At 38.1% G+C, this 24180-nt stretch overlaps 1 protein-coding gene across 4 annotated transcripts in view; it reads right to left on the bottom strand.

The window, feature by feature from the left end:
- The window catches only part of srrm3 (serine/arginine repetitive matrix 3), a 59715-nt gene extending 36768 nt beyond the window's left edge, over positions 1-22947 (bottom strand). For all 4 annotated transcript variants that reach the window (XM_086098415.1, XM_086098417.1, XM_086098418.1 and 1 more), the window contains exon 1: positions 22724-22947. The gene's annotated coding sequence lies outside the window, so the exon portion shown is untranslated. The remainder of the gene's footprint in view (positions 1-22723) is intronic.
- Between the last annotated feature and the right edge of the window lie 1233 nt (positions 22948-24180).

Below are 24180 nucleotides of genomic sequence, written 5' to 3'. Positions count from 1 at the left end.
TCGAATGGCTTCATTTTTCATTGAGGAGCCATAGATGAGAAGCTAAGGCACTTAATCATTGTCATAGAGGGTTAAAGCCGAGAACGGGAGACACCAGGAGGGGCGGGTAAAAAAAAACAAGAAGATAATAACGTAGTGGACTATCTCGAGTTTTTGTGCAGCGAGCAGTTGATGTTGTGTCTGTGCTGGCTTTGGGTGTCGCGACGCAGCCTTCAGCTGACAGAACAGGTGGCAGGACAGCAGGATGTATCGCACGCATAAATTAGCACTTGATATTCTGTGACAGTGTTTTCTCATCATAAAGCTCGTCAGAGTTTTTAAGTGATGTTTAAAAAAAAAAAAAAAACGACATTTTGAGTCGGCCCAAAATGTGCCCGTTTACGTGCCCAGGTGGCCGACGGCAGCAGAAGCTCAAAGGCAGGACGGTGGTTCATCACATTTGTGCAAAATAGCGTGTTTGGCCATTAGGCCGCTCCATATAACGGGCACAAAACCAACCATTATTACACACTAAGATGGCAGGCTGTTTGAAAAGAAAATAACCCCCCCCTGCCATTATGGTCAGATATGGGACCGCAAAGCAGATGTGAAATCACTCGAGGCTTCTCATCATACTAATGGAATTGTTATGCGTCAAACAAAGTGGCAAAAAAAAAAAAAAAGACGTCTATTTTCTTGTATTGTGTAACAAATAAGAAAGGGTGCTGAGTGAGCTGAAAGCAGCACACGCGAACGTGTGCGAGTCCTCTGCGGGGACTGAAGGTTATCTGCAGTGCTGCATTAATGGAGACTTCCACCTTTTTTTTACTGTGAGGGCTTGTAAAACTCTCACATTTCAATATGACTTGTTTCCTCTTCGACATCCTATGAGTTTGGAAATCAATTAGAAAATACAATACTTAAAAGCCAAACAAAGACATGAGGTGTCTTCTAGGTTTCTATGCATGTACAGTAGCAGGAGAAAATACTTGAGCTCAATTTATAAAGTGAAACATACATAATGGACAAGCTGTGGGAAAATCTCATTTGCATTTGCTAATGAGTTATAAGAAAAGGGACAGCCTCGACGTGCCACATGGTGAGAATATTCATGCGTCCATTCATTACCCAAACTGCTCACTAATTTTCTCACTCCAAATTTATTACTATTATAAATTTCAGGTTTTTTGATTGAATGCGTATTTTTTTTCCAATTTCGCTTTCACATCTGTCTATCAAGTCATAACACATTTGCTGTTGCAACCATGCAGACATTGTGAATTTTTCATTCTAAAATCTAATCAGAAGCTATATATATATATATATATATATATATATATATATTAAAAAAATAATAATGGTAATGGTGTCAAAAAAAATTGGATCTTAGTGCTCCTTAAATATTATGGTTAAAAACAGAACAAAAGCCCCATCTTGTTATTGGCTTGTTTAAGTGCATTCCATTTTTTGACTGCCACTCTGACCAGACAAAAAAGCAGAGATGACTTGAAGCCTCGGAGGCATTTTCTTCAATTAAGGACGACTCTTAAAGCTCCAGTCCCTCTCTTCCCAACCCCCAATTGTCCTTTTGTCAGAGCATGCTTACTCACTCTGGGCATCTGTGATTGAATTACAGCGTTTGAACGACAGCCAATATCGCTGCAGGGTGGAAGGAACGTCTTGACCTTGACTGAGGATGGCAAAAAAAAACATCTATATATATTTTCGTAATTCTGTCTGCTTGAGTTCATCCCAAATGTTGACATAGAACTGCAGGCAAAGTAGTTCAATATTTAGAATTCAATATTAGATTCTCAAACACAAAACATTTTTTTGTATATGGTGAATCTCTATATTACACCTTTGTTTTGTTTTATTAGCATTTGAGCTGTCTTGGATTCCGGCCTATTTGATTGATTGCATGTTTTAAAAAAAAATTTTTAGGAAGGGACAAGGCACCAAGTGGTGTCCCCCCACCCCCCGCCAGTTGCTAGGTTGTTCAATGAGCCAGCTAGAAAGTGTTGACAGAACATACTGAAATGTTTATTGGAGCAAGTAAAATAATGTGTACACTCGAGGAACTCCACTTTTTCTGACGCACTGTCAAAACAAAGAGCTACTGCCAACTTTTATGCTGCAAGGCGGAGCCATAAAGCCAGCTGGTTTACTTTTACAGACAACATACAAATTGCCCCTAAATTTTTGCTATGGAAACGCTCTGACATTTGGACCCGATTTTTTAAGAGTTCAGTCACTCGCTATTCAAGTCTACAAGTCTTTTACAAAGTTTTTTGTTGTTGTTGTTGTTGTTTTTTTAACCCTTTGAAACCACCATCATGCTCGTTTATTCTTGTTATTAAATTAACTCCAATATTCCAAACTCCATACGCATAATAAAACTGTACTGATACTGTACAGTAACCGTTGGTACTTAACCCAGTTATTGATGATGACATATTTGAGATGATATTACTGCACAAGTACTAATGATCTGGCTGGAGCGAGACACGATGATGTTGATTTGATCTGTTGACTTGAAAACAACTCTTAACTTGGTTTCTGCAGTGCTGTTGGAGGCAGAATCAATTGTTCGCTACCTAAGTGTCAACACTGTCACATATTATAGACACACTCGCGTGAAAAGTGTGGGTAAAGCAGACAAATGTGTTTATTTAGTGATGTGCCCCCCCCCCCCCCCTTTCCCCACCATTCTCAAGGGTTGGTTTGAAAAAAAGTTCCACTTCATATGCTACTTGGGGACACAAAGGAATACATTTTCATTTAAAAATGCCATGGGATGTGACAGCGAGAGGATTTAAAGAGGGCTGGTTGTTTTTGTTAAGTTATTCCGTTTTTGTGTTTTTATTTGTTTTTCAGGGTACATTTTAGTATGTACCTAAAATGCACTATAACCTTCACGGGTGAAATTAATTTGACTTTTTTTTTCTTTTTTTAATGCAGCTGTTCAATGTACTTCATGCAATTTTTTTTCAGTTCTTAATAAGGTGAATGTCAAACTGAAGAAGTGGGCATTTTTCCCCCCAGAAGGCTTTATAGGGTTGTTATTGTAACAGAATAATTGGAAATAGAATTTCATACAGAGGGAATTTTTTTTCTTATTCTTCTGCTTGCAGGCTCTGTGAGACTAAACTGAAAAAGTCAAGACGTGCAGGAAAAGGAGGCCAATGTCAGCTGACTGCAGCACTAACAGCATGCTGTCCTCTTTTGCCCTCATTGATGTATTTATGTTGGCACAGCATTGTGTAGAGCAACGAGATCAGCTGCCGAATCTAACGTGATGCCTGTCAGTAAAAAACAGACGATAACACACTCTGCCGAGCAATGTGAAACGCCTATAAAATAAAATTAAAATAAAAAAGCAAGTTAAGTCTCGTAGCGTTCCTAAAGGGATGATCAAAACTCTTGATGCGTCTGGTGAATGACGAGAGCACGGGCGTGGGGGAGGGTGACTCTCCAGATCGCATGTTGTTTCTTTAGGAACGCTACGTATATAATAATGTATATAGTAAAAATACATATATTTACGCAAACAGCAGAAGATAAAAGACAAGACATTCAGTTCTGTTTTAACAAAAATGGCAGCAGCGGTTGTAAATGTTGCTTTATCAGCTGATTTTCTTGTGTGAAAACACAATTTCGATTTCACAGCAAAGGCAATTATATCGGATCTCGACTTTTTCTTTCCTCGGGGGAGAAGGTGACATCGAGTTGGGGCATGGCATCTATTAGAGCTGAGGCCACTATTTAAAGAGCCATCAGTGTTGATTCTATACAAGCAATTTGCAAGTAACATATCACGTTTCCTTTTCTCCGATGTTATGGGACATATTCTCAATGTCTTCTCGTAAACTTGTAAATAATATATCCATATCTGTATGACATTTCGTGGAGCGGCCAACGCCGCCTTTACTGTGGCATTTGACAACCACGTTTATATTTATAGTTGCAACATTAAACATGCCAAGTTCACATATAGGACTGCTGGCCCTAATGAGATGATTTCTTGTAAAGTCCAATTCATTATATTTGACCTGCAACTGCAACATCTGGAAGTACCACACCACAACATGGGCAAGGTTTTATCACTCAGAGCAGAATTATGAGTAGCAACCAAAATCAACCTGCTGTTGGGTTATGACATGATCTCTTTCCGAAAGAGGACAGGTGGCCGGGAACCAGCAACTTCCTTATGAGCCCTTCCCTCACATCTGTGCTCTCATTATTGCTCCTTTTGACCCATTAGAAAGAAAATCATTTACTCACTCCCGAAACACTATAATGTCGGACTCTTCTTGCTGCTGTTCGTATACAATACATGTCTGTTGTATGTAATATAAATTAATTCATGTATACATTTGGTAGTGTGTTGCCTGGTGTTATAAAGTATTCACGGCATTTCACTTCCTCCACATTTTTTATGTTGCAGCCTCATTCCAAAATGGAAAAAAAAATCATGAAAAGATGTTGTTGGTTTTTGGGGGTTGAATTTACTATGACTGCCCATTGTATCATATTGTCAATACATTTCAATATTAGAATAGTAAATCAAAATATTACACTTCTAAATATTCCTTAAAGCTGGAAAAGGCAGAACACAAAATTAACTCATTCACTGCCATTGACGGCTATAGACGTAAAAAATTCATTTTCAACTATTTCTATTTGTTTAACATTTCCCCCCCACTTTTGTTAAGAGTATGAAAACCTAGAAAAATATTTTTGTGTACATTTAGAACAGATGTAAAATGTGTGATTAATCGTGAGTTAACTATTAAAGTCATGCAATTCATTACAATTTAAAAAAAATAATTGCCTGACGCGATTAAAAAAAAAAGAAAGAAAAGATTATTAAGAATTAGGACGTCTGGCGATTACAACTTTTAATCGTAATTAATTGCATGACTTCACTAATTAACTCACGATTAATCACATATTTGATCTGTTCTAAATGTACAATAACAAAAATTCTAGGTTTCTTATTAACAAAAGTGGGGGGGGGGGGTTAAACTAATAGAAATAGTTCAAATTAATTTTTGACGTATATAGCCGTCAATGGCAGTGAATGAGTTAATGTAGCACCCAGTGTTCAGTGGGATTAGGGGAGCAGCAGAGTCTTTTTTTAAATTGCCAAGCTCTCCATCAGTGCAATAATTTTGAGCACTCATTCATATTAACATCCACTTTGTCTTATAATAGAGGGCTTTACGTCTGATTTTCATTCTGGTTGCTTTTAGCCATTACTGTAGTTGCCACTGCTAATTTCCTCGTCTCAGGATAGTCTATATAAATTGTGTGCAAGTTGAGGTTGCTAATGTTTGTATTTGTATGTTTTATTAATGAGGTGATTTGTTCATTTGTTTCTTTTAAACTCCGTTCCAACGGTAACACAATTGAATTAAGAATGCAGAACTTTTTAACGGGGAAATAGAAACAAACTGTCAGGGGGGGAAAAAAGTACATCAAATGCGCAAAGTATGAATAAGTTCAGATACTGTAAGTAGACGTATTGCTCTGCAGGGAACAACCGTGTTGCGTTGTGGACTGAAACCGTTTACACAATGTGCTTTGAAATGAAGCAATAATCTGCAGATCTGAAGCCTCCACCCGCTGCTGCTCCGCTTCCTCAAAAGCAACTTAACTTAAAAAATAAAATAAAAAGGGGGGGGGGGGGGGCGGCACAAGCAAGCTGGAAGACACAGTGCGATCACACCACAACATGGAGGATACATGGACGCATTGTCCGGATTCTAGCTTTCTAACAAGCTGAACTTGCAAATTCCACTTAATTAGATGGAGCAGTGAGCTCGAAAAAGATAACAATAAGCTCGTTAGACTTTGCGTGCTATGATTCATTTGTCAGACCGCCGTCATCAGCACACGTGCGGTGCAAATGGAGTCATTTCTTAAAGAGCCATCTGTGTTGATTTTTAACGACAAACGGCCACAGCTCAATTTCGATATGATCGTGATTACTTGATGTTTTAACCGGCTTGGTTTTGTCCGTGTGTCCCTCGGTCTACAATGTTCAACTAACTAACTAACTAACTAGCTGCCAGTCAACTGCCCAAAGACGGCTTGAAATAGCTCAAGGTTGCCTGTGACCCAAATGAGGAAAAGCGCTAAGGAAAATGGATTGATAGATTTAAGTCGTATTTCATTTCATGAAATGCTCTCTGTGATGTTTTGCTCACTGCCTCAGCACGTCTCCAAGGTAACCTAGACATTCATTTCAAATGCAATTGAGCAGAGGTGCTCTTCGAAAATTCAGCATGTAACAGAGGGTGTCATTCCAGTCCTGAAAGGAAAATATACATACGCTAAAATGTCCGCCAATTAAATGATGTTGTTTGAATTATTGTCTTTTTATATTGTCTGAACATCAAGAATCCAACTTGAGTGCGTACGTTCTCTGCTAAGGAGGCTGGTAAATGGTTGTGTAACGAATTCTAACTTATTCGATGATAAACTGCGTGCCCTTGAATATGCCCTCTGAACCCCGACGACAACAATGCACCAATCGTAGATATGAGCGGGCCGCTGTCAACTGCCCTTCTGCCAAAAGCACAACCCTCAAGAACAAACCCTGCCCTGTATGAAGTCCCCTCTGTGCATCATTAGTGTATTCAACCAGTACACGTTGTGTATCGACAGTGGAGACGAAGGGCAACACCGAGTTGGCCGACGGCTCGGAAATGCCGCAGAGAAAGATAGAAAGATTACGGCAAGGTTATGTCTTTTTTTCTTCTTTTTTTTTACCCTGATGTTTTTGCACCTCCCTCGTCTGCTTTTTCCACTTTTTCTTCACCAACATTTAGTTCCGCTGCCTGTCAAAATGAGGAAACAATCTCTTCAAAAGCGGAGCCACACAGTTCTTTGTTCCCCGTGAACAAAATGCCAGACGGATGAATGGAGATCGGCAAAGAAAAATAAATGTTTTTGGTGCAGGGTTTCCAAGTGATGGCTATCGCTACAAAAAAAAGAAAAAGGTGACTGGCAGCTAAAGTTGCTAGCTTCCTCAAGGGACTAGCGGGTGAAAACAAAATTCAAGACTGCAAACTGAAACGAGATGATGTTGGAGACAGGAAGACTGGCAGAGGGCGAGCGAGGAATGTCTCGGAAAGAGATACCAATTGATTGATGGGGGGTTGTGTCGATAGTCCTCTCAGCTCCTCCGTGACCTTAACACATCTAGATATCCTGATCAGTGGGCGATTTTAGAAAAAAATTAATAATCACAATTATTTTGATTGATATTGAAATCACGATTAATAAAAACAATGATATCCTTTCAACCCTTAGTGCCCTATTTTTGTGTCCAGCACTGGAGTTTTCTTCCTTTTTGTATTTAATAGGGAGTTTGCATCGTTTGCATCGTTGTGGGAGGGAATGCAGCTGACTCCTGGCCAATCAAAAGCGGCTCCCATCATTTCATTTCAAATTCACCAAAGAGAGACGTGCGATCTACATGGCGGAAAGATGCGCTGGAGTGCAATTTACAGCTGCCGATCGTGCCTCAGCATTTAGTTTTATGCCAAAGGTTGAAGAAGAAAAAAAAAGAAATACTGTAAAAATTGCAATCGCAGGGAAGATATAGACAACCATTCACACCCACATTCACAACTATGGAAAAAGAGTCCTATGTATACCTCACATGCATGTTTTAGGAATGAATGAGGGAGGAATCCAAGCTACACAATTAAAGGCAAGACAATTAGTGTGTTATAGTTAAATGTCATACTTAAGCAATTTGCTTTTTAGCCAAAGGTAACACAGGAGTAATGTCATGTATTACAATTCAGAGAGAGTAATAAAGAAATAACGAGGTCCACATGATATTAACATGTAAGGATTTAAATTGTGAAAAAAAAAGTGAACCTGAGAAGGAATACAAAACAACTTCACTTTCACAAGTCGGGTAGAAATAAGAATCGATGCGAGAGAAGAAAAAAAGAAAAGCAAACCAACAAAGGTGAGATGGGTCACTTGTCCCTTTATTTGCTACGCCGCTCCTGTGCTGCTATATCTAAATAATGCCTCGCGCCCCCTGTGTCGGAGGCCACGCGCGAAGCACCCCTCGCCACCAACAAAGAGCGATAAGATGAGACAAACCCCCAAATCCGCGAAGGAAAACCCTCCTCTCTCGGGCAGTTCAGATTTCACATCTCCTCCGGCCATCTGTCAAAGAATTGCTACGCGCTTGTGGGCTCTGAAGCAGCCGCAGTAACAACAGAACGGCGCTGCGCTGCCTCCGGAGACGACACAGGCACGAATCTCAGAATGCGCTAATGCCTTTTTTTTTGCCTGGCGGAGGCCGCGTGTTTATTTTTAGGGGTGAGAGGATGTGACGGACTGAAGCAATGGTTCGGCGTTAATCGGTGTTCAAATGTGTTTACATGCCAGGGGAGGGGAGTCGATATATAGAGAAAATCTTCAAAAAGCAGAAGCTTCTCTAATCTGCAAGCTAGGCGAAGGATTAAGACATCTTTCAGAGGGAGGCGTCCTGCTATATATAATCTTAGCCTCCGTGCAAATAAAGTTTGTTTCCATAAACAGACCAAGGAAGTAGCGGCGGATCATATCGGATGATAACAGGAGCAGATGATGTGAAAGTGGTTCATGTCGCAATGAGTGAATGAAATCACCACTCAAGGATGATGATCAGTTTTGAATTTCTATGGAATTACAAACAACTATATCGTGAAAATAATTGGTACTTATAAAACCGGGTTGGATCGAACCCCAGGGGTTCGGTGAGTCAGTCCCAGGGGTTCGGCGCTCAAATGATTCATGATGATACACCTCCGCTTGGCCGTCATTGGCTGCAGGTGATCCCGCGACATTGCGTGGCCAATCTGTGCTGCGGGAAATTTGGTGTGCTCAATAGTCAACTTGCGGCTGTTGTGATGGTACGTCGGGTGATTTCTTTATTACCGTAATCCCTTCATACGACACCCTAAAAACAGATTGGTCAAATTGACCCCCCCCCCCAAAAAAGGTTAAATTTGACCAATCTAACTGGTAGTTATGTGTCCGACAGATTATTTGGTTAAAACAACCACTGATTGCCACGCCCACTTAAGTGGGGTGAAATTCGCTCTCCGCATTTAACCCATCCCCAAGGGAGCAGTGAGCAGCAGCAGGGGCCGCGCTCGGGAATCATTTAGTGATCTAACCCACCAATTTCAACCCATAATGCTAGAGTGTCAAGCAGGGAGGTAAATGGGCCCCATTTTTATAGTCTTTGGAATGACCCGGCCAGGAATTGAACCAACAACCTCCCAGTCTCCGGGTGGATACTCTACCACTAAGCCATTGAGCTGGTCACGACACATATTTCCATTTTTAAACACTATATTTATATATTAGAATATATTGTAATCACCTATAATAATTAATAAATACATTTAGAATACAATACATTGAAACAAGAAATATATTTCCAAATGATCTATCTAGACTTACTTTCTATTGCAACCAATTTCATTGGTTGTTTGGCTAACCCCAAAAATTGGTATGCCCGTAACCACCCGGAATGGTCAATGTCTGACCAATCTATTGGTTAATCAAGTCAATATGAGCTTAACCTACTAGATTGGTAGTTGTTTTTTTTTTTTTTTTAACCAACCCATTTTTGGAGTGTAACTATGTAGAGCAAAAAAAAAAAGTGCTATATGAATTTACATTGTTATTGTTATTATTTGATTTTTAATTCATTCATCCCGTCAAAGACACGAGGTCACTGAAGCTGATTTGGTATTTCACATGAATAACAAAAGTGCCATTCAATCATCTTGTGATGCCTTGAAAAGAATGCAAATGTTCAAAATTAAAGTGTTAAGGTTCGGAGAGCGCTGAAGCCTACACCATCAATGACTTGAATGAAAATGTCTTTCCTTTTTCTCCCTTGCTTTTATTTATTCATTTGACCAATAAAAAGAATTGAAAGCTGTTGTCACAGAGTTACACAAATGCGCACACACATTCTATGAACTAGAACATCGCTCCGCAGAGAAAAGTCTGACAGATGTTTTTAGTGCAAATAGGCCAGCCATTTGCAATAAAAAAACCATCCACAGTATGAGCCTCAAAGTCAACTCGCAATGTCAGCTTTCCCTGCGTCAATAGATTGAGGCGAGCTGGTCCTCTGGGGGAGCCGAGGACCCCCGGCAGATCTGACTGCAGAGGCGGTAGCGGGCTGTAAATTGGCTGCGAAGGGGGAAGGCAGGCAGTGTGAAAGCGCGACGAAAGGTCAGGTGAGCTTGGGCTACTCCGGTGGGCTCACGTTGGCACCTTAAAGGTCAACACAAAGCCTTCGGCCAGAGTAGAGCATAGGAGAAGACAGAAAATGTCACCTAGAGCAAATAAGCTCCAGATGAAGTCGATATTGTACAACAGCCTGCTTTTTTTTTTTTTAGAAAGGACAGCGGACAGTCATTGATGCAAAAGTCTTAAGTCACAATTAGATTTGTATTTTATTAACTCATTAACTGCCATTGACGGCTATAAACGTCAAAAATTCATTGGAACTATTTGTATTAGTTTAACGTTTTTTTTCCACTTTTGTTGAAAATCTAGATTTTTTTATTGTACATTTAGTTTTGTACATACAATTTGTGATTAATCGCAAGTTAACTAGTGAAGTCATGCGATTAATTACGATTAAAAACTTTAATCGCCTGACGCCCTGAATTTTTTATTTAAAAAAAATCTTTTTTTTTATTCATTCACTGTCGTTGACCGCTATAAACGTCAAAAATTAATTTGAACTATTTCTATTAGTTAGTATTATAATTTTTTTATTGTACATTTAGAACATATATAATTTGTGATTAATCGTGAGTTAACTAGTGAAGTCATGCGATTAATTACGATTAAAAACTTTAATCGCCTGACGCCCTGAATTTTTTATTTAAAAAAAATCTTTTTTTTTATTCATTCACTGTCGTTGACCGCTATAAACGTCAAAAATTAATTTGAACTATTTCTATTAGTTAGTATTATAATTTTTTTATTGTACATTTAGAACATATATAATTTGTGATTAATCGTGAGTTAACTAGTGAAGTCATGCGATTAATTACGATTAAAAACTTTAATCGCCTGACGCCCCGAATTTTTTTTTTTTTAAAAATCGTTTTTTTTTTTTATTCATTCACTGTCGTTGACCGCTATAAACGTCAAAAATTAATTTGAACTATTTCTATTAGTTTGAGAGTATGAAAACCTAGAATTTTTTTATTGTACATTTAGAACATATAGAATTTGTGATTAATCGTGAGTTAACTTGTGAAGTCATGTGATTAATTACAATTAAAAACATTTAATCGCCTCTTGCCCCTAATTTTTAATCATCTTTTTTAAAATGAATTTATGGCAGTAAATGAGTTAAGATGCTATGTTGAAAGTGCCGAACTAAAACATTTGGTAGATCACAGACTTCCTCCGAGGCTGAACTGTTTATTTTAAATTTATTTGCATTACCTATCTGTTTATTAGTTAGCAGGCCACATCCTGGTTAATGGAGGATGATAAATTGACGAGTCATTACGATTCTGGGGGTGGGGGGGTGGGGGGGGGGGACTGTTCCTTTTAGTGAGTCAAACAGTCAAATAAAATTAAAATGAGACCCTCTTAAAAAGTGTACAGGTTTGGCCACGCGCCATCACAAGGATTTTTTTTATTTTCCTTCTTTCTTTGCATCATCTTGTCTATTGCATCGGTGTGTCAGTTTAGATTCTAAATGGTTTCTTATTTGGTCACAAGCATGCTTGATTAATAACAACAATAACAGTTGTGTTCCTCTTTCTATTAAATGGATCCATTGACTGACTTGTCCTCTAAAAATAAATCAACATTAGAAGATGCAAAAAAAAAATGGATCCCATCCCATCCCCCTAATCTACCGCTGCCATGGCCCTTTTCTCCAGCCAGTTTATTAATCCCCGAGGAAGTGCGTCCATGCAGGCTTGCTGTAATATCCTCCGGCCAGGCAGCGCACCTAACTATGCGCCGCCCCTCCCTTGCCCTTTCCCTCCCCCATCACCATCTGTTTCCTGCAGAGCATTCTGGCATCCGTCTTTGTAGAGCCAGTAACTTTATTTTTTTTCAACATTTGTGATCATTGCATCTCGTAACAGCTTATAACCATATTTACAGTAAACATTTTTTTAAGAATTAAGCCCATAAGACGGTCTAGTTTATTTCTACATTTCCACATTTATGCGCACACACACACACACACACACACACACACACACACACACGCACGCACAGAATTTTAAATAATGATATTTACACAGGAGGCTTTAAATCAAGATATTTCTTAATAAACATTTTTTAGTGCTTTTCCTACAACCCAGTGTTTCAATGGCCATTAGAAAGCATGACTAAATAAAGACAACAAAGGTAAACCGGTATCTAAAGAGGTGCAATACTTGAAATACAACAAAGTAAAGTGCTTTTTAAAATATGCATAGCATGCGTACAGCATGTTTTAAATGTCAGAGAAGATTTGAATTAAACTATGTACTGCACTGCATCACACTGAGATGTTCTGTGCTTCTGATATTTTGTCTACCTTATGTATCTAATTGAGGGCAACGTGACAGTATATTAAAATCACAGCACAATAAGTTTCATTTTACGGTATTGAAAATCAAAATCATAAAATAATAACAATCATACTGGATTAGACTATTGTGCAAGTGTATCTTAATATGGCCAAATTAGTATCAATGGATTAAAAGGCACACGTGTTACTGTACTCTAGTCAAGTCCATACTACAAGAGTTTGTAAATATCAATATATATGATTTTTTTACTCCCATAATTTTACTCATTTCTGCTACATTACTTCATGGCTTTTCTGTCATTTCGACGAGTCATGGTTCGGTTGGATGTAGCTGTGCAGTAATGCTCAATGACAGTAAGTCAAATACTTTTTTTTTTTTTGCATGAATTCATTAAGAAAATGTGAGCGCCTGAACTGGCTCAGAATGGACACTATCCTAATACTCAAATCAAAATCCTTGCCTTTGTCATCTCATCTAGTCCATCACTGAAAGTGGTTCTGCTTTTTAGCCTCGGTCACAATAGCTCAATGGAAGTCCAATCATCCTTTCAATCCTCTTCTTTAAGCTTTTGTCTATTCCTTCACTGTTATCTCTAGCAACCTAATTGTTTTCTTGGTACCAGACGGTGTCTTTTTTTATTTTTTTAAATAATGACAATGTGTCACCAGTTTTGATGAGCTTATTGAAAGCTGGCTGGGATCGCCTGAGACTGTTGTAGCTAGAAGGTAGAAGCATGGTTGTAATTAGCTCATGGACAGTGGGCTCTTGAATTCCTCTGAAGTTGTGCAATTCAGAATTTAAGAAGCACTTATGTGACATACTCCCGCCGCTGCCTATAGGTTTCACCATCCACAGTTTTTAGCAACCAGTTAGAATGTTCCGTTTTTCACTCATGGAAAAAGCACAAGGCACGCAAGTTCCGTTCAAACCCAGCATAGGGTTTGTGGGGTTTAATCGATGACGTTGGAGGGCCAGAGAGCAGAATACAGATGCAAAATAGGCAGATGAGCTGAAGGTAAAAATCCATACTGTCGAGCCCCATTTGTGACATAGACCTGAGGAACATTCGCGGCTAAAAGCGTCTGCAAGTAGACTTCCCGGTTGTATTTCAGTCACTCTACATATCCGCAAGCCGCATGCTGTTACCAAGCGAGGGAAGCAAGTCAGATGCTTCCTGTGGCTATGGAAGACTGCGGAATCACCAGTCACTCGTCTTCACTTGACTATTTGCATTGAGGCCTTTTGCGTGCAGTATTCATGTACTGTAAAAAAAAAAAAAAAAAAAAAAAGAGTAATATTTACTTGGAAAAAAAACCTAGCAAAGTTTTTCATTCAGAAATTCTAAGTAAATTTCACAAGGAGAATTTTGAGTACAGTTTACTAGTTTATTCATAAAACAACAACAAAAAGAAGCTATGTAAGCATTGAGAAACAAACTCATGACCTTCTGCTTGGGTGACAGCCGCTCTACTACCACCACTACTTCTGTGTGTTAGTATATTGCTGGTGTCAGGTGGGATCCTTGTACCTCCAAGAGACCGGTTTTGGTCTCATTTTGGACACACCAGCAATGCAGTATGGTGGCAAACAGAACGGGTGTCATGGCTCAGGTGGTAGCTGAAGGTCATGAGTTTGTTAGTCAACGCTTCAAATTATTTTATTTTTTTAATAAACTAGTAAAATGTACTCAAAACTTTCCTTGTAAAATTTACTTAGAAAAAACTTTACTCTGTGTTTTCAAGTAAATATTACTCCCCATTTTTCAACTCATTCACTGCCATTGACGGTTATAGACGTCAAAAATCCATTTGAACTATTTCTATTAGTTTAACTTTTTTTTCCACTTTTGTTAACAAGAGTATGAAAACCTAGAATTGTTTTAATTGTACATTTAGAACAGATATAAAATGAGTGATTAATCATGGGTTAACTAGTGAAGTCATGTGATTAATTATGATTAAAAAATGTAATCGTCTGACGCCCCTAATTTTTAATAATCTTTTCTTTTCTTTTTTAAATCGTGTCAGGCGATTTCATGTTTTTTTCTCTAGGTTTTCATACTCTCGTTAACAAAAGTGGAAAAAAATGTTAAATATAATTTTTTTTTAAAATAGAAATAGTTCAAATGAATTTTTGACGTCGATAGCCGTCAATGGCAGTGAATGAGTTAATGTGAAAAGACGCTTTTATTTTATGACGAAATTCCTCCAACCATCTATAGCACTTGTCCTAATTAGGGCCAATCACAAGGCACCTATAAACAAATAACCACGTTTGTGAACTGATGTAAGACAGCTATGAACAAATACACCACAACCGTTCAAAGTGTGAATCATCAAGTTAGGACAAATGCAAAACAGATTAAGAGTCTCTTAAATCAGACTGGCCAATATACTGTAAGTGAATCCCAGCAGCAAAAAGAAGTGCCATACGGCCAGCATCAAATATTTCTTGTGCAGTGTCTCACTTTATCTTGCTCGTAATTACATCTCTTAAACTATAACAAGGCCCAGGTGGTCATCCTAAAGCAGATCAGAGCCTCAGCTGTGTTTCACCACAAAGCTGAGTCCACATCCAAGCCAAATACGCACGTGAGCAAAGAATTCTGGTACCCCTCTGTTAATGAAAGAAAACCCCACTGTGTCACAGAAAATGACTTGAATCTGACGAAAGTAAGAATGAATATAAATGGAATGAAAATCAGACATTGCTTTTGAATTGTAGTTCAACAAAATTATTTAGCAAAACAAACTGTTAAAACAGACCTGGACAAAAATGATGGTAAACCTAGAAAATAATGAAAATAATTTAACCAAAAGGGGCATGCCTGAAGCAATGGTAGCTGTTACAAAAACGGCCAGCAGGTGGCAGCGGAGTATAAGAGATCAAACCAGGGCCATGTTGCAAAAAGCTCTTTCCCCCACTGTTTTAAACAGATTTGTGAATAATGACGAAACTTAGCTATATTCTAATGCGAATTGCTGCAAAACGGAAATAGATAGAAATATACTTTTTTTCCTGATGAAAGAAGAGACTCTAATCTTCTCACCATTTGAGCCAGACTCGCTGGTAAAAAGTGCTCTTAATTAGTTATATTTATTCAAAAGCAATGATATTCATCTTGGAATGACATTTTTTAGATCATGAGTCAATGATTACCATTCATATTAAAAAAAACTAGGGGTGTCAGGTGATTAACATTTTTAAATTGTAATTAATCGCAAGACTTCAATAGTTAACTCACGATTAATCTCACATTTTTTATGTGTACAATAAAATGTTTTTTTAAGTTTCATGCTCTTGTTAACAAAAAAAAAAGTTAACTAATAGAAATATGGCTGCATCTTTTAGTCGTTGATACAGTAATTTCATAATAATTAATCAAATTGAGGTTAAATTTAAAAGATGTACTGTACTGTAAAAAACAATGATATTGATTTGTGTTTAGGTCATTTCTCTGCCACTAGATGGCATAAGACGTTGGTGACAGCTCAGTGCATTTTTGTTTCATATTAAAAGCTATCTAATCTTTAACATGAAGTAACTTGTGAAATTCTGCATATTTTTTTTAAATTGTAAAATACAACTTGACCCCAGTCTCCACAAATATACTAAAATTACTACTGCTAAATGTTGACGTGGACGTGTCTGCTGCATTGCATTTGGAATTCCCCCAGTACAGGCTTTCCAAGTAAGGGGCGGTCTTTAATTGAAAAAAATTGTGGGTTAAAGAAACTTTAAATTAACTCAAAATTAACACATTAATTATCTAAAGTGGGTTGGAAGAAACATATTTCATTGATTAACTCATTCACATATAAAATTTGTGATTAATCGTGAGTTAACTAGTAAAGTCATGTGATTAATTACGATTAAAAATTTTAATCACCTGACACCCCTAATTTGTAATAATCTTTTCTTTAAAAAAAATATTAAAAAAAATAATTGTAATTCTTTACAATTTTTTCATCTTCTTATTTTTTTAAGAAAAGATTATTAAAAATTAGGGGCATCAGGAGGCGATTACCATTTTTTATCGTAATTAATCGCATGACTTCACTAGTTAACTCACAATTAATCACACATTTTATATCTGTTCTAATACAATAAAAAAATCGAGGTTTTCATACTCTAGTTAACAAAAGTGGGAAAAATGTTAAACTAATAGAAATAGTTCAAATGAATTCTTGACGTCTATAGCCGTCAATGGCAGTGAATGAGTTCAAGGAAATTTCCATGAAACTCTATATATAATCATAAGAAATAGACTCCTTAAGTTAAGCTTCTCTGTCAAATTACTATCCATCCATCTATTTTGCATTATATTAATTTCCTTCCAACAGAACATTTTTGCAGCATCTACTTTTAGGTATTAATTGATCATTCTCTTTACATTCATTAATAGATACTTTGTGAAAGAGTTAACTACTCACTATAATGAACTGCAGACCAAGCATAACTTAAGCTCAACTGTTCTACTCTAACAGGATACAAAGACTGCCATGGGGGCTGCCAGCTCCTGTCCCCCGCTACCCTCCCTTCCGTCCCAGTGTCTGCCTGCCACACAATGCCAGACCAAGCTTCTAAATAATTCACAAGCCACTATCCATGTCTATTACCTGCTCGCTCAAGTAGAAGGTCACCATAGATATACACAGGCTGCCGTGCAGTTTGAGGAGCGGGGCCATGCTCGAGTGCTCTCCCCAATAATTTCCAGAAATATTTTGACTGCTGGAATTTCTTGGTAACCACAAGCATGACTGAGTGGAAGCTGGTTGGTCTGATTTAGTAAAATAAATAAATAAATAAACATTTAAAAAAAAAAAAATCCCACTTTTGTTGACAAGAGTTTGAAAACCTAGAAAAAATGTATTGTACATTTAGAACAGATATAAAATTTGTGATTAATCTTGAGTTAACTAGTAAAGTCATGTGATTAATTACAATTAAAAATTGCCTGATGCTCCTAATCAAAAAAAAGAAAAGATTATAAAAAATGAGGGGTGTCAGACGATTACATTTTTAAATTGTAATTAATCGATTAATCACACATTTTATATCTGTTATAAATGCACAATAAAAAAATTCTAGGTTTTGGAAAAAAATGTGAAACTAATATAGTTCAAATGATTTTTTTTTACGTCTATAGCCGTCAATGGCAGTGAATGAGTTAATAGTAATAATTATTATAGACGGCACATGTCCAAAGACAGCAAATGACATTTAAACAGCTAACAAAATCAAATGAAAAAAGGCCTCGAGCTGAGGCTAAAGCAAGAAAAATGTATTTTGAATTGAGACTGACCCCATAGGCGAGGGCAGAACAACAGGATAGGATGCTAGCAAAAAATATATATTTTGTTTTGTTCTGTAAAGGAAAGGTCAAAGATCTGCATCATATTTTTAGCAGTCTTTTTGCTCACAGCATCACTTCTTTTTTTTTTGCCCGTTGCACCTCTGTGTCCTATTTCCTGTGTTGTGAACGAATAAATGGAATTGTATCCCGCGGCGCAACTCGGCTCTGATGACATTTTGTCATCTGCTGCTGTCTGCTGGTTTCACTCGATGCGAAACTGTCACTCATTAAGCCGGACAGCACTGCTCGTCCGACGCAATTACACTCTCGCTCCAGTTACATGTCGTAGACAAATGTGACTGCTATTCAGCATGTCTCAAGTGGACGGCATGTTAATTAAGGATTTAGTCGTTTTAGACATTTGCAAACATAAATTTTTTTAGTCACTATACGAATACGAAGTACAAAATAAACACCAATCACCGGTTAATAAGCAGTAATATGGGGGGGGGGGTGCTTTTGTAATACACTTTAATGCAAAATTAAAATAATGCTGGAAGAACTTTTAAAGCAGCTTTAAAGTTGGTGAGGTAGAAGGCTGAGCACGGGATCGCTGTGGGGACAGCAGCGCACATGCGTGCACACATGCATGCACACTGGCTAACAAGCAGTCGAACAGTGCCCTTTGAACACATACTGTGGGGCGGCTTCAAAAGGGCACAGCTCTAATAGAATACCTCCGTTTCTCAAATTCAGCAATGCAATTTCATGTGGCTTTTTTTTTTGTATTGGCCAAACTCAAACACAGACAGTTGGCAGATACAGATTTTGCAAAATAACTCAAATTAGAATTGAATTTTTTTTTTTTTTTTAATGTTTTAACTACCAGGAGGGGTGTTAAAAAAAATCATTTCGCCGATATATTGCGATATTACCGTGCACAATTCTCGTATCGATTTAATATGCGGCCAAATCGATTTTTAAACATAAATTTTTGATGGAAATATAACAACAAAACATCTTACTTGAGGTTAGCTTTTAAACCAAGAGTGCCACCTAGAGGAGTAAAAAAAATATCACAGGTGCTTCATAAAGCTTAATTTGTCTGTCTGGTTAGCTGTTTAGCTAGCTAGCTAGCTAACTGGCTGGCCCATTTAAACCAAGAGTGCCATCTAGAGGAGTCAAACAATATCACAAGTGTTTCATGAAGCTTCATTTGTCTATTACTACTGATTAATATTTTTAAAATTTTGATTTAAAAAAAAAAAATCGCAATAATCGACTTATAGATTTGTATCATGATTAATCGGTATGTAATCGAATCGTGACCTATGAATCGTGATAAGGATCGAATCGAAAGGTACGAGGCAATTCACACACCTAAAATGGCAGGTTTAAAAAATAGGCTTACGTGAAGGAACAATAGAGTTGACGCATTTGTGAACAAAGCATGAATAATTAGGAATAAATGTGGGAAGCACAAAATTCATTATCAACACCCTCCCTCCTTCCAATTCCACAAATTGAGTTGAATTATTCAGTTCTAATCTTTGATCTAAATTTTAATCCATTTTTTTTTTTCTTCTTCGCCCATCCTCACGAGGAGTGGAACGTGGGACGAGATTTCCCTTTGATCTCAGAGTTGAAGCAGGCGCTCTTGTGATCTTCCAAGTTGCTTAAAAGCTTCCCGCGGAGGAAGACTTGAACCCACGAAAACCAAATTTACGAAGCAGATTGCCAGGAGACTCAACATCCCGATGTCGCGTGTCATCATGAGACGCAACATAAGAGTCTGGAACCGCGTTTGACTTCGTATAAACGCCGCCTGGGTCAACTAGCGCACGCGTGCACGTGATTCTAAGAATGCAAAACAGAAACCTAAAATTGACATACAGTGAGCAAGACTTAAATAACGCGCCAGCCGACACAGTCACACTGTGACTGCACAGTAAAAAAATGGTCTGAAAAGATAAGACATCAAAAACACCCTGTGACAGCAGAGACAGCGTGTCTGTGTTTGAAAAGATGCGTACACAAGGGATGATTAAAAATGGAAACGTTTGAACAACAGTAGATTCATTTGCTAACTTGTCATGGTGGAGATTTGCTTACAATGATAAGCCGTCTTGGATTTTTTTTCTTTTTTTCTTTTTTGACACCAATATTCTTCTTTTTAGTCAACGTGAATATTGGTTACAAATATTGGTTTAAGACCTCCTTGACTTCTGTATTGGTATCGGCCCTGAGAAAAACATCTCGGTCTATCTCTAAAGAAAATCAAATGAATTGAAATCAAAACACTACAGGATCTTAAAATGGAGTTTATGTTTCTGACTGTAAGATGCTAATCCATCCAAACCATTCATATCCACACACATAAAAAATTTAATTCTAATCAATGACCTTAAACGTGCATGTTTTAGGAATGTGGGTTTAGGTCAGAAGAACCTGCAAATTCCACACCGAGATCCAAACCGACAACTTAAGAAATGTGAAGCAGATGTGCTAATTGCTACGTCACTGCTCTAAGATACTAAAGGGCATTTGGATTCAACATTTTTATACCCAGTCATAATGTTATCATTGTCGGAAAGAGATTAATTTGGGGTTTTCTGCATCGCACCTGCAATACCGCCCAAAACGGCTTTCTTAAAAATGACAATTTAGAAATCATATAGCACTAAAAATATTCTCCTCCATCCTCCCTCCCACATACCAACAAGTCCTTCACATAAAACAAAGACGTTGCCACCTCTAATGTAGGCATAAAGTCCAGTGGTGCTCAATTTCTGTTTCAAGTAGAAGCAGCGCTTAACTCATTCGCTGCCATAGACGGCTATAGACGTCAAAAATTCATTTGAACTATTACTATTAGTTTAACTTTTTTTTCTCCACTTTTGTTAACATGAGTATGTAAACCTAGAATTGTTTTATTGTACATTTAGAACAGATATAAAATGTGTAATTGTGTGAAGTTTTAATCGCCTGATTTTTTTTTAATCTTTTTTTTTAATCGCGTCAGGCAGTTACAATTTTTAATTGTAATTAATCGCATGACTACAATAGTTAACTCACAATTAATCACAAATTGTATATCTGTTCTAAATGTACAATATTTTTTTCTCTTGTTAACAAAAGTGGGAAATAAATGTAATTACTAGAAATAGTTTAAATGAATTTTTGACGTCTATAGCCGTCAGTGGCAGTGAATGAGTTCAGACTAACGTTCCCCACAGATCTCCATCTATTATTCTTTAAATGAGCAGAGGGAGCTCTTGCTGCTCCTCCATTGCCACATTGTCCTCTCTTTCCTGAGTGGAGGGAAGTAGGACGGGAGGAGGAGCCGTTTGAGACTGCCGGAAAGGATGCTTGAATGCAGGAGAACACCTGGAGTCACTGCAGAAGTGTCAAAGTAAAGTACGAAAAAGTATGTCACATTGTGACTATAAGTAGAAGACGGCTTCGCTTTCCAATAGTATCTCGCAAATTCAATGAAGCGGCATCGTCGTGCTTAAATTACATTAACCATTCTATCAGACAAATATTTGACCACAAAGTCTGAAGCGAATACAATCTGCATTGCAACATGGTAGTTTGGGGCAACTTGTCTCAGTCATTTTGGGGTTTGTTGTCACACATGTAAAAAAAAATGGGCCAATGAAAAATGCACCTCTGGCAACTCTGTTTACGTATGCCGGAATTGTTCTTCAGATGACGAGTCTGGAGACTGAGGAAATTAGTTTGCCAGGTTTTGTTTGGAACTACATTATGCCCACATGTCAGGGCTGGTTTAAGTTTCATGATATATCATCCATTAACATTAACCGAAATGCTTTAATATATATATTTTTAATTCATTTTACTCTCAAGTTTCCAGTTTAAGGGAAGCAAAACAAGCATTTGAAGCTGAGAGCTATGACCTACATGCCAGCAGTTGCTCGGGACTTTAATCTCTTTCATAATATTTTATGTTAAAGTTTGCTCAAGTACTTTGGTCAATTTTCAAGATCAATGTTAAACGATTTTTCTGGCTGTAAAAACAAAACAAAAAACAAAACAGGAGAATAAGGATCATTTTGTCCTTGTTATATTAGTTACAAAATGCAGTGTGACATCTTACCCCATATAGTGTGACAACTTGTCACATGTTTAGTCCCTCTATTTGGTAGCTTATAACATGAATACAAAAAATATACCGAAGACTTTGGTCTTTTATTTGGTACACATTTTGTGTATATACGATGCATTGATTCCAAGAATATAACCGTATAAAAAGTGATACAACTAAGCCCCGGTCTCCCTACTTTATTTGAATACTGTATTTAATTTTATGACAACTTTTTACACTTACTCAATATTGAAAAATAGATACCTTCCCGTTTTAACCATTTGTACAGCGTGTGAGTGTTTTGGCCACCGATGGCGTCTGTCGAGATTTACAACGCGTGGAGAGTAAATAAACCGCGCCGGCTGGCTTCCTTTGACCGCACCAAAAAAAAAGCAAGCTGTGAAATGTTGTTGTCCCGTGGCTGGAGGCGTAGGAGCAGGCAGACGGGGGATGGGAGGGGGCGGGCGTGCGGGCGGCTTGACAATGAAGCGGCAGCTGGCCGCGGGGAGGCTGCGAAACATGGACGAGCGATAGAAAACCGCACCATCTGCACAGCGAAGGGGAGGCTGCGGCGATAACAGGACACGGCTCCCTTTTCGCCCTTTGTCAACCCAAAACTATTGAACATTGTTTTGACGCAGGCGAAGCTAACGAGCACAAATTTACGCGGCGAGCTCGTTATCCTCCCTTCGGGGATGCCACATTATTATCCACTTGATCCCATTTAAGCCTCTTCGAAACTCTTACCTTCCCCGCAGTCTTCGGCCACGCAGTCGGAGGCGCCGCCACCCGCTTTGGCGCGCGTTCGTCGGTCTTGTTGACTGGGTAGCTGGTGCTGATGATAAGCCGTGGCTTGGTCCTCCCTCTTCGTTCCTCCTTTGCGGCATTAGCTAGTCCCCGCTGCCTGTGCTCGGCTTGTGGTGCTGAAGTGGACAGCTCACCGAGGAGCTGTGTGGGGAAGACAGGAGGGAAAAAAACATTTTCTCCAGGTTGGGTCTAGACAGCGCCCTCTGTCGAAGGGGAGGTTTAGAGTGCAAACGTGAAGCCTTCTGTGATAGCGACATCTACTGGAGGGATGAAGACGTACAGGTGTTTTGCTTGGCATAAACCAAACAAAAAATTAAACACGGCGGAAAAACACACGCATTAGAATATGCACTGCCGCACATCTAAACATTACTCTCATCGTTTGGTTCTGATGGAGAGATTTGTTGTGGTTTACTTATTACTTGGTGTGTTTTTCACTTCAGGGCCATCTAGTGGATACTTCGCCACTGTTAGATATTTCTACAACTACTTATTCTTCACATGACTATTTTGCTACTCCTTGAGAAAGATAGCATATAAAACCCCCACCTTGTCTAAACGCCGTTTATTGATTTACTTTGGTAATATAGAAAATGAGACCAAAGATACACTCCATTAACACTTTTCCACCATCAATGTAGGTGTCTATAATGTAATATAATATAATATAATATAATGTCTATAATCAGTGCAATGCAATTGGGGGGAAATATTTTCAAGAAAGAAAGACAAATATTAAATAAAATTGAAATAATGTGGTTGTACACGCTCGTATATGAAATACGGCCCAAATAAAAGCCGATAGCCTGTCTATATAAATTAAAATAAGTAACTTTGATTAGTGATACTATCAACATAAGGTCTGTCAACTGTTAGCTGAATAACTGCTCTAGAGCTAATCTTAAAAGGAACCCCGACTGTAATGACAAGTTTGGTCTATATTTATTTGGTTGTTACTAACATAACTATGAGATTCATTGTTCAAAAAACATTTCCAGTTTAATACATTTTGTAGAAACTTTATTTGGACGTACGGCGCCATTGTTATTTACGTCGCAACGCATTCGGTGCGTAATGACGTAGAATGGCGGCTGGCTCTCTACCGAGCAATGTGAAACGCCTATTATGAAAGCAAGGTAAGGCTCGTTGTGTTCCTAAAGAATCAACATGGCCACGACTAGATCGTTAACTTAATCGCACCATCAGATTTAAAAATAAATAAATAAACCTAGAATGCCCCGCTTGATGAGCCTTTTCACAAGAACGTTGTTAAGCGTCACAAAAAAAAAAATACATTATATTTTATTGTTTTACAGAGTCACAGCTTACCACGGAGTCCAAAAATGCAGCAAGGAACCTATGATGCAATCGCCAAAACTAAAATAAATGAGCCTTGC

This window comes from Leptonotus elevatus, chromosome 16, assembly GCF_054856555.1.
Source record: "Leptonotus elevatus isolate MCC_2025b chromosome 16, RoL_Lele_1.0, whole genome shotgun sequence".
In the NCBI taxonomy this organism is placed as follows: domain Eukaryota; kingdom Metazoa; phylum Chordata; class Actinopteri; order Syngnathiformes; family Syngnathidae; genus Leptonotus; species Leptonotus elevatus.
This window is presented reverse-complemented; position numbering and strand designations above follow the sequence as displayed.